At 39.4% G+C, this 8,266-nt stretch overlaps 1 protein-coding gene and 1 pseudogene across 2 annotated transcripts in view; one reads left to right on the forward strand and one right to left on the reverse strand.

The window, feature by feature from the left end:
- LOC101582025 (probable G-protein coupled receptor 141) overlaps positions 1-7,619 on the reverse strand; it is a 59,064-nt gene extending 51,445 nt beyond the window's left edge. For both annotated transcript variants that reach the window (XM_004629668.2, XM_023713491.1), the window contains exon 1: positions 7,479-7,619. The gene's annotated coding sequence lies outside the window, so the exon portion shown is untranslated. The remainder of the gene's footprint in view (positions 1-7,478) is intronic.
- Positions 1-8,266, forward strand: part of LOC101582417 — a 19,730-nt pseudogene that overhangs the window by 8,848 nt on the left and 2,616 nt on the right.

An 8,266-nucleotide genomic window follows, 5' to 3' on the forward strand; every position in this document is an offset into this window, starting at 1 on the left:
CTCAATGAGACTGGCCAAACCACAAATGCCCACAGGCTCATCGCAGCCCATTGGGACATAACTCATGTGAAGTCACTGAATTTGTTGCTCAAGAGAAGTGATTCAGGTGATTCTGGTGCAGCCTCACCTGGCGATTCATTGTCTTACTGTTAGGTCAGTAGTTTGACCAAGGGATCAAAAGAACATCACCGCCAATTAGAGCTGAACAAAGAAACAAAGAGCTCATTACATCTATCTGTAAGTATCTAACAGATTGCACACCAAAATTGTCCCTACACAGCTGAATGAAGTCTGAAGGTCAGACCGTGTTCATAGCTGCACTGCATGTTCAGCCAAATTTCAAGGTCATTTCTTCTTCACAATGTCAACTACAGCCTCAGTATGCCTGTTGGCTGTACCCCATGGTCCAGCAACAACAAAAACAAGGCAAAAGTATATGTCAAGATCTCTCCACGGCACCCACATTAACACTAAGACCCAAATTAGATGAAAAGATCTGTGGATATGACAGAGAGATAAAAAGAAAACAAGTAGTCATTATTTCCTCCTTAAAAAAATTCTCCCTTAAGTTTCTTTTGAAGATATTTTATATGATTAAATCCTCAGAGACGATAGTCCACTTCTCAGAAAATACCATCTATAGAGAACAAAAAGCACATCTGACAACAAGTAAGACATAGACTTTCCAGGGTAACTTCTAAGAAAAAATATCCATAGGCACCATCACCATGGAAACTGAGCGTTGAATACTGCGGTTCCCTAAGGCTCAGACGTTGCTGTCCTGTGCATAAAATGAAATCCAAACTGCCTTCTCTCCATGCGACTGCCATCTTGACTCTTGCCCACCCTCTCCCTTTTGTTTTGCACTATATTTTCTGTGCAATATTTATTTTCACTATTTTTTTTGTCTCAAGGGAATTCTTTTCATCAAGAACACAAAGTGCAAGGAACTCTCCTGCTAGCTCGGTGACATTACAGTACCTGGCTGGCAAGTTCCTTCTACTGTACCTGGCTGGCAATTTCCTTGCAGCTGGTCCAGATTTTACCCACACATCAAGACTCAGAGTCTTCACATTCTGGTGGATCTACCTTTGTCTCCCCATTTTTACCCACTTCTCCCTAGTTCTCATCATCTGCCCCTGGCTGCTCACTCCTGGGAGCTGGAGACTTCAGAATTCACTCTCCTGATGTATAAGACTAGCCAGGAACCTTGAGGCTTCATCTTCTAATTTGTAACATAAAGAGAAGTGGGCCTAACTTGGCCAGGGAGAGGGCTTTTCTGTTATAATCCAACTCACTTGTTCTTCCAGAAAGCAATTTGCATTTTTTTTTAACCGGGGATTGAACTCAGGTCCTTGCGCTTGCCAGGGAAGTGCTTATTCCACTGAGCCATCTCCCTGGCCCCTGCATTCTTGATAATAGGTTTTAAATTTATGGTTTTCAGAAATCTCTCTGGTATTAAGACCTAATCGAGAAAATTAGTTACAAAACTGGCTACCCACTAAACCACTTGGCTAGTGATATTCACTAGATGATCTTCATATTTATACTCATAAAGTTGAGCTAATAAATTTTAGTCTGACAAAGATTCTCTGAACAATCTTTTTTTTGGTAAATGTCTTTGCTAAGCACAAAGATTCAGAGTGGCTTATCCTAAGATCTTCTCCCATGAAGAAAATTGGACAGTAAGCATGAAATTTCTCTTAACTAAATTTTCCGGGAGGAAAATTAAATAATAGTGATGATGCCTACATATTATTTAAAAGCTAGACAGGATTTAGCAATGCACAACCTTATAGTAATGCATAGTGTATACATTTGCCTTACATGTATAGATTCTGTCCCTCCAAAAAGAGTCCAAGTTCCTAGAATTCATGGATTACAAAATTTTTTAATATGTTCATTTATCCATCTGTACATTTATCTATATAACTTCACCTTAAAGAATGAAGCAGACATAATAATCCCTGTTTTACTATTAAACCTTATTTTCTCTGAAAGCTCAAAACTTAATGCATATATGTCAAATTTGCTTTATAGGAAGATATTTTATTTTTTATTTTATTTATCTATTTATTTATTTTTATATTTTAGGGAAAGGTCAACAGGGTGTTCAGGGTCTCACTACTAGATCGGATTCATAATGATGCGCCTGTTTACAGTCTCCCAAAAGCTGGGATTATAGGAGCACACCACCAGGCTCAGTCTCAATTGCCATCTCAGCAAGCCCCAGGGGCAGGGCCAGCATGACAGGCCTGAGGATCAAAACCCCAGTCCCTGCACCTGCTTCTGTGCAGCACTTTAATCCACTGAGCTATCTGGCAGGCCCAGGAAGATATTTGAAATAGGCCAGTTCCACAATTTCTCTTGATAAAAGTGTTTATAGGATAAATTATGTACCCATGTACTAGGAATTTGAGAAAAGGAGAAAGATAGTCTCAAATAAATGTGACAATTATTTTAATTTTTTTAAAAAATCTGTATCTCACGTATAAGTATCTATGTGAAGTCATTGCATAGAACAAATACTGTACTCAGGCCTGTAGCCACTACCTCTAGACTGCAAACAGGTGACAACCAAAAGACAAAGGCTGCATCAGAATCACCTGTGGTACAAAGCAGCGAAGAAGCACCATGTGTGTGTCATTGTGAGGAATGACACAGAGAGGAGATCAATTGTGTCTATTTCTATCAGGAGTCTTTGTGCTGGGTCTGATGACTGGGAGGGCCACAAAGTCCAATACAGTGGTCGCACTGCAGGCATCCATCAGGACATTACGAGGAGAGAATGTACACTATCTGCCTGTAGGGCAGCAGGTCAGAGAATAGTGGGAGATAATACATGAGAAGTATCCAGTGTGATGGTCTCAGACCAGATTCCAATTTTCCACACCATACATAGCTGGAAAACAGGAAATATGGGTAATTTTTATTCATGTGATTCTGAGAAGACAAGCAAAAATTTATCTTTCGGGCTGGGGATATAGCTCAGTAGCATGAGCGCCTGCCTGGCACCGACAACATCCCAGGGGAGGGGGTTGGGGGTGGACAGTCTATATAAAAAGAACAAATACTACAAGAACTCATTTATACAGAAGATCTAAGGTAGTCAAATTCACAGAGACTGAAAATAGAATGGAGAATTCTAGGGCCTGAGGAATAAGAAAATAGAAGTGATTACTTAATCCAGTAAATTTCATTATGAGATGGTAAATACAATCTGGAAATGGATGATGATGTTAGTTCTAAAACAAAATCAATGTTCTTAAGCTACTCACCTACAAGCAAGAATGTTTGAAATAGTAAATTTTATGTGCAAAGTATGATCAAAGTACACACGGAATGCTCAAGTCTTAAAAGCTTATTACAGTAAAGGACACATTACCATTAATCCCTCTTAAAATCTTCCCTGTCACTTTGAAAACACTCATCCCATCACTCAGGCCTCTTCTGAAGCAGCTCTTGGAGCCCTTTCCACGGAGTGTCTTTAGTTGAACTGTCCTGGCTTCCTCAGTGTCCTGAAACAATTTGAAATGTGTACTTTTCCAGGGTCATTTTCACTTTGAGGGAGAGCCAGGGTTGCACAGTGCCAGATCTTGTGAATCAGATTTTATTTTTTTGGCAGAACAAGGGATTGAACTCAGGCCCTTGTACTTGCCAGGCAAGCACTTGTTCTGCTGAGCCATCTCCCCAGCCATGAGTCAGATTTTAGAACCCCTGCTTTCTCCTGAGGGGACCTCAGGAGCAGAGTTCACTGTATTTTTAATCATACCTCATAAAGACACTCATGAAGGATGACTTCAGAACTGCTTCAGAAAGTAGCAAGAACAATGGGATGCATGTATTGGAACCAGGGGGCGTTATGTTGAGGGGGAGCAGTGGCAGGAGGTCTCTTACTGTAATAAATTTAAGCATGCACTATATTTTTTATCATGTCTTATATTTTGTGGCAAAAGTAATAAAAATGGGACAGATAAAAAAGAACTTTGCCTTCACGATAGGCCCTCTATTTAAGGAAGAAGGGATGACTTTTGTGAGCCTTTTTAAGCAGTAGAATGGTTCATGAGCATCATTTGAAATACTGGAGCTCCTTCAGACTTAGAGAGACCATCTTTCTCCGTATTGTCAGAGATGACTGTGAAGTGAGCTTGTTTTTGACCTCCCCTAGCTGAGGCTTCACATATGAGGGTGGTGGGGTAAAACCTGAAATCTTGTAAGTGAAGGCCAGAACAAGTGAAGGCTTCTAGCCAGGAATCTGAGTAAGCCTCAGCAGCATGACCTCTCACCAGGGCTAACATGGAAGCCCGGGATTCCAGGAGGAAGCAGCATTGTTACTTCTAGAAGCTTCTTCTAACTTTGAATATTATGTTCTCTCTATTACACTGTAATTATTTTAATTGTCTTTAGGTGCCCGACATACTATAAGGTCCAACAAGTCAGCCCATAGGGGCCACTTGATTTATCAAGTGTTTTATCAGAGCCTAACAATACCTATTAATTTGTGGGTTGTCAGTGGCTCTTCTTTTATCACAACTCTGAAGCAAATTCATTGCAACAAAGATTGTGACTCACAGAACCTAAGTGATCTGCAATATGGTCCTTCAACAAATTTTCAGGGGGAAAAAAAGCCTATGCCAGATTTTGGTTAGTGGTGTTTGAGAGGGAGCCAAAGGGACTTAGGCCATCTTTTGGAGTAAAGTTTAGCTGAGAGGTATAGACGTCACCAGGAAAGAGACAGCACTCAGAACAGGAGTCAGAGTGAGAGGGACACCAGCTATCCCTTCCTGGATCTATAGAATCCACGTGCACTGCCCAGGGAGTTTCTGAAATCCTCAGGGAGAGATTCAGCTTCTTATCACTATTTCAGTGAGATCCTGGACCATGAGTTATATTTGAGTTGAGAATTTGGAGTCCCATTAATAAAAATTTGGGGTTTTGGATGATACCTGAGATGGATCTTCATCTCAAGGAGATTCAGGACTAGATCCTCAGTATAACCACTATCCTGACAAACAAAGGGTGTTATTTAATACAGAGGCTACTCCAAAGATTTTTGGGAAAATTCCATACCAAGGTAAATGTATGGGGAATTACTAGTCCCCCAATAGCTTCTGGGTCAGAGGCTGTGGGAGTAGGCAGGTAGGGAGGTGACCTGAACTCTTCTTTGGAGGTTACAGGCATCACACCAGACACGTACAGGATTGTGTAGGATATTTTTTAGCATTTTCTAACATTATAAAATCTTAACATTTAAATTTCCTCCAAGAAGTGTGGGAGCCATAAATTAGATACTGTAGATTTTCTTTTTATTTTGTAATGAGATTACTCCTGAAAAGAGAAGAGACACTTCCCTGTTCTGTGAGGAAACTGGGAAATCCCAGTTTTGTAGCATCCTCAGTGCGTCAGACGACAGAGCCCAGGCTGAGCTTCTCTAGCAAGGAATGACATGGTGCCCTTGATTCAATGTGTAAGATTCTGGGATTGTTCAGAAAATCATACCATTTTTTTTCACTACACTCTAGCTCTATCTCCTCCAACCAACTCAGAGCCAGAAGAGCTCAGATACTGAATGCAGTTAGCAAAACTTCCCTTTGTCGTCACCCATCCCAGAAAGTAGGTTGCTAGCAGCTTTGCAAGACACCTCTCTCACTTGAATCAACTTCGGCAACTGTCTTAGCTTTTCAAAAGTGACTTAATCCTCAAGACCTGCAATATTCAGTTAGCCAAGTAACGTAGAATCACCGTTACATCCAAATTTCAAACACAAAGCTATCTTTGAACTTAGAAATCACAGTTTTGGAACATTTAGGGCTCTGAGCTTTCAATATCACACAATATCAGTGTTGATGTCTTTCTCTTTTCGCTCACGCACAGATCTCTTTCACAGATGTTGGCTACTCACTGTGTTCCAAATGCTGTTCTAGATGACAAAGGTGGGAAAGGCATAAATCCTGCCTTAAGCAGATCTCAATGTTATGAAAGAGACTCTTCTTTTATATTGCTGGATTTTCAGTGTTGCCAAAGATACCACCAACTTCCAAAATAAGGTGGAATGATAAAAAAAAAAGCTTGCAAATATCTGACATAATTTGTGATCTAGCTTTGAAAATAATTTGCAAAGTAATATTTTGGAAGTATTTGATCAATGAAGTTTTTCTTAAGGTTATTTGAAGGTCATCACTGATTTGCACATATTCTAACCTTTTTTAAAAAATATTTTCACATGTTATTTCAGTTATAATATTCATATTTCTTACAGCATTATCACAAAGGATTATACATGGAAGATATCAACAAACATTACATAGGTACGTATTACAAATCAGCTAGTCCTATATATTTCACCATAATTAGATTGGTAACCACTTTAAAAATATGAATAAAATCTTTGTGTACTTCCCTCACTTACCAAACACATGTATTTACATACACTCACACTGACAGTGCCCAAGTTGAGCAGCTCTACTTGCTCTAGCTTTGATTTTACAGCACTGAAGATTACTGCGTAGAGTAGTAGTAGGGAGACGATGGCCCCTGCACTGAGTTCGGTGCACTTTCTTACTTTGGTTCAATCTGTGAGCTAAAAATGGGTTTTATATTTTTAAATGATCACATTTTTAAATAGCTATGCAAGTATCTATGCACCCTCTTCAGTCTTATTCTTTACCCTGCTAAGACTGAAATATTTGCTATGCAGCCTACCTTTAGGGAAACTTGCCAAACTTTTGTTCTAAGATAGTGAGCTAATAGTGCCCCAAATATTTATCCAGTTACTAGAAAAAGACTGACATTCATATAACTTGATTCCTCATCCACATTTCTTCCAATTATTCCTGTTGATTGACTAGCTTATGGAAAAACTGGTTGATTGGTTTAACCCCAGTACAAACAAAAATAGTTACAAAACAGGGATTCCTAGTAAATAACTTTTTAGATAAATAATTATGCAGTTGTATAGGAAGCTGAAGCTTAGAAAATTCAGGTACGTATCAAAAACAGTTCTATAGAGAAATAATAAATTCATGTAATGTGATCACTGACTTTTTAAATGTTGTGCTATATTTCACCCAATGTATTTAAAGTATACTGGTTTCTATAAGCAAGAAATAATAATGTAACAGGAATTTTTCTTAAAGTAAAATTGCTTGAACAAATGTTTCTAACTTTTACTTAAATTTTAAGAGGCATTTTCAAATTCTTCCTTTTCTGCAGTACTTTACAACTGGAATGGAAAGAATAATAGTAGCTATTATTTCCTATGCCATTTTGAATATACTTCTTCAAAGGTTTCTAAGTACACACCTCTGGAAAGAGAAGAACAATGGTCTTTTTACAGTGGAAGAGCTGTGGTCACAGTAAATAAGTCTGCTTTTTTTAGCAAGCTCATCTGAAGATGCTGAAATGGAAGCCGCCTGACTAGCCCAACGTGCCTGCCTTCTGCATCAGGGTCATTCGCCTGCCCAGTCTTTCACGCTTACCTTAAAGAGTTGGATTTCTCAGAGTGAGGTGCAGAGAAGAGACGGGCTATCCAACAGGGATTCTTTCGAACCGCAGGACTGCTATGACGTGGGGATATTCTGCAGGAGGTCTTCAGAGCCCAGGAGGGCTTGGCAGACAGCAGGAAGCTGACACGTACTAAGTTCCTCCAAGTGGCAACGGCTTATAAAACCTCAAAACCACTTTAGCACACCAGCTCAGAGTGACCAAACGCTTGACCAGGTTGCAAAATAATAGCAGAGCCAAGTGACAAGAAATATTTATAAAGGTTTCACCACTATGCCGAGTCAAATATTTTATTTGAATTAAACCTTGTATAATGAGAGAGGATAGTGCTATTTTAAAAATAGAAGATTAACTGCATATTTGTATATTGCTTACTTGAGTTACAAAATTATGCTATACTGCACTTTGACATGAAGTTTCTCTTCTTATAATATTGGTGGCTGGAATAAGTGCTTCTCTGGCAAGCGCAAGGGCCTAAGTTCAATCCTCAGTTCTGAAAAAAAGAAAAAAAAAAAGATATATATATGGCTAGCAACTGCATTAACTTTTTCTTATAGTACTTAAAAGCAAACCTTGAACATTTGCACTGAATCTTCCCATGTGCGCGCGCGCGCGCGCACACACACACACACACACCCCTCTGTTTCTGTCTCTGTCTCTCTTTCCCTGTCCATCTGTCTCTCTGTTTCTCTCTCCTTGTCTGTCTCTGTCTCTTTCTGTACCTGTCTCTCTCTCTGCCTCTCTCTCTCTCTCTCTCTCTCTC

Source organism: Octodon degus, unplaced genomic scaffold, assembly GCF_000260255.1.
Source record: "Octodon degus isolate 3935 unplaced genomic scaffold, OctDeg1.0 scaffold00031, whole genome shotgun sequence".
NCBI lineage: Eukaryota > Metazoa > Chordata > Mammalia > Rodentia > Octodontidae > Octodon > Octodon degus.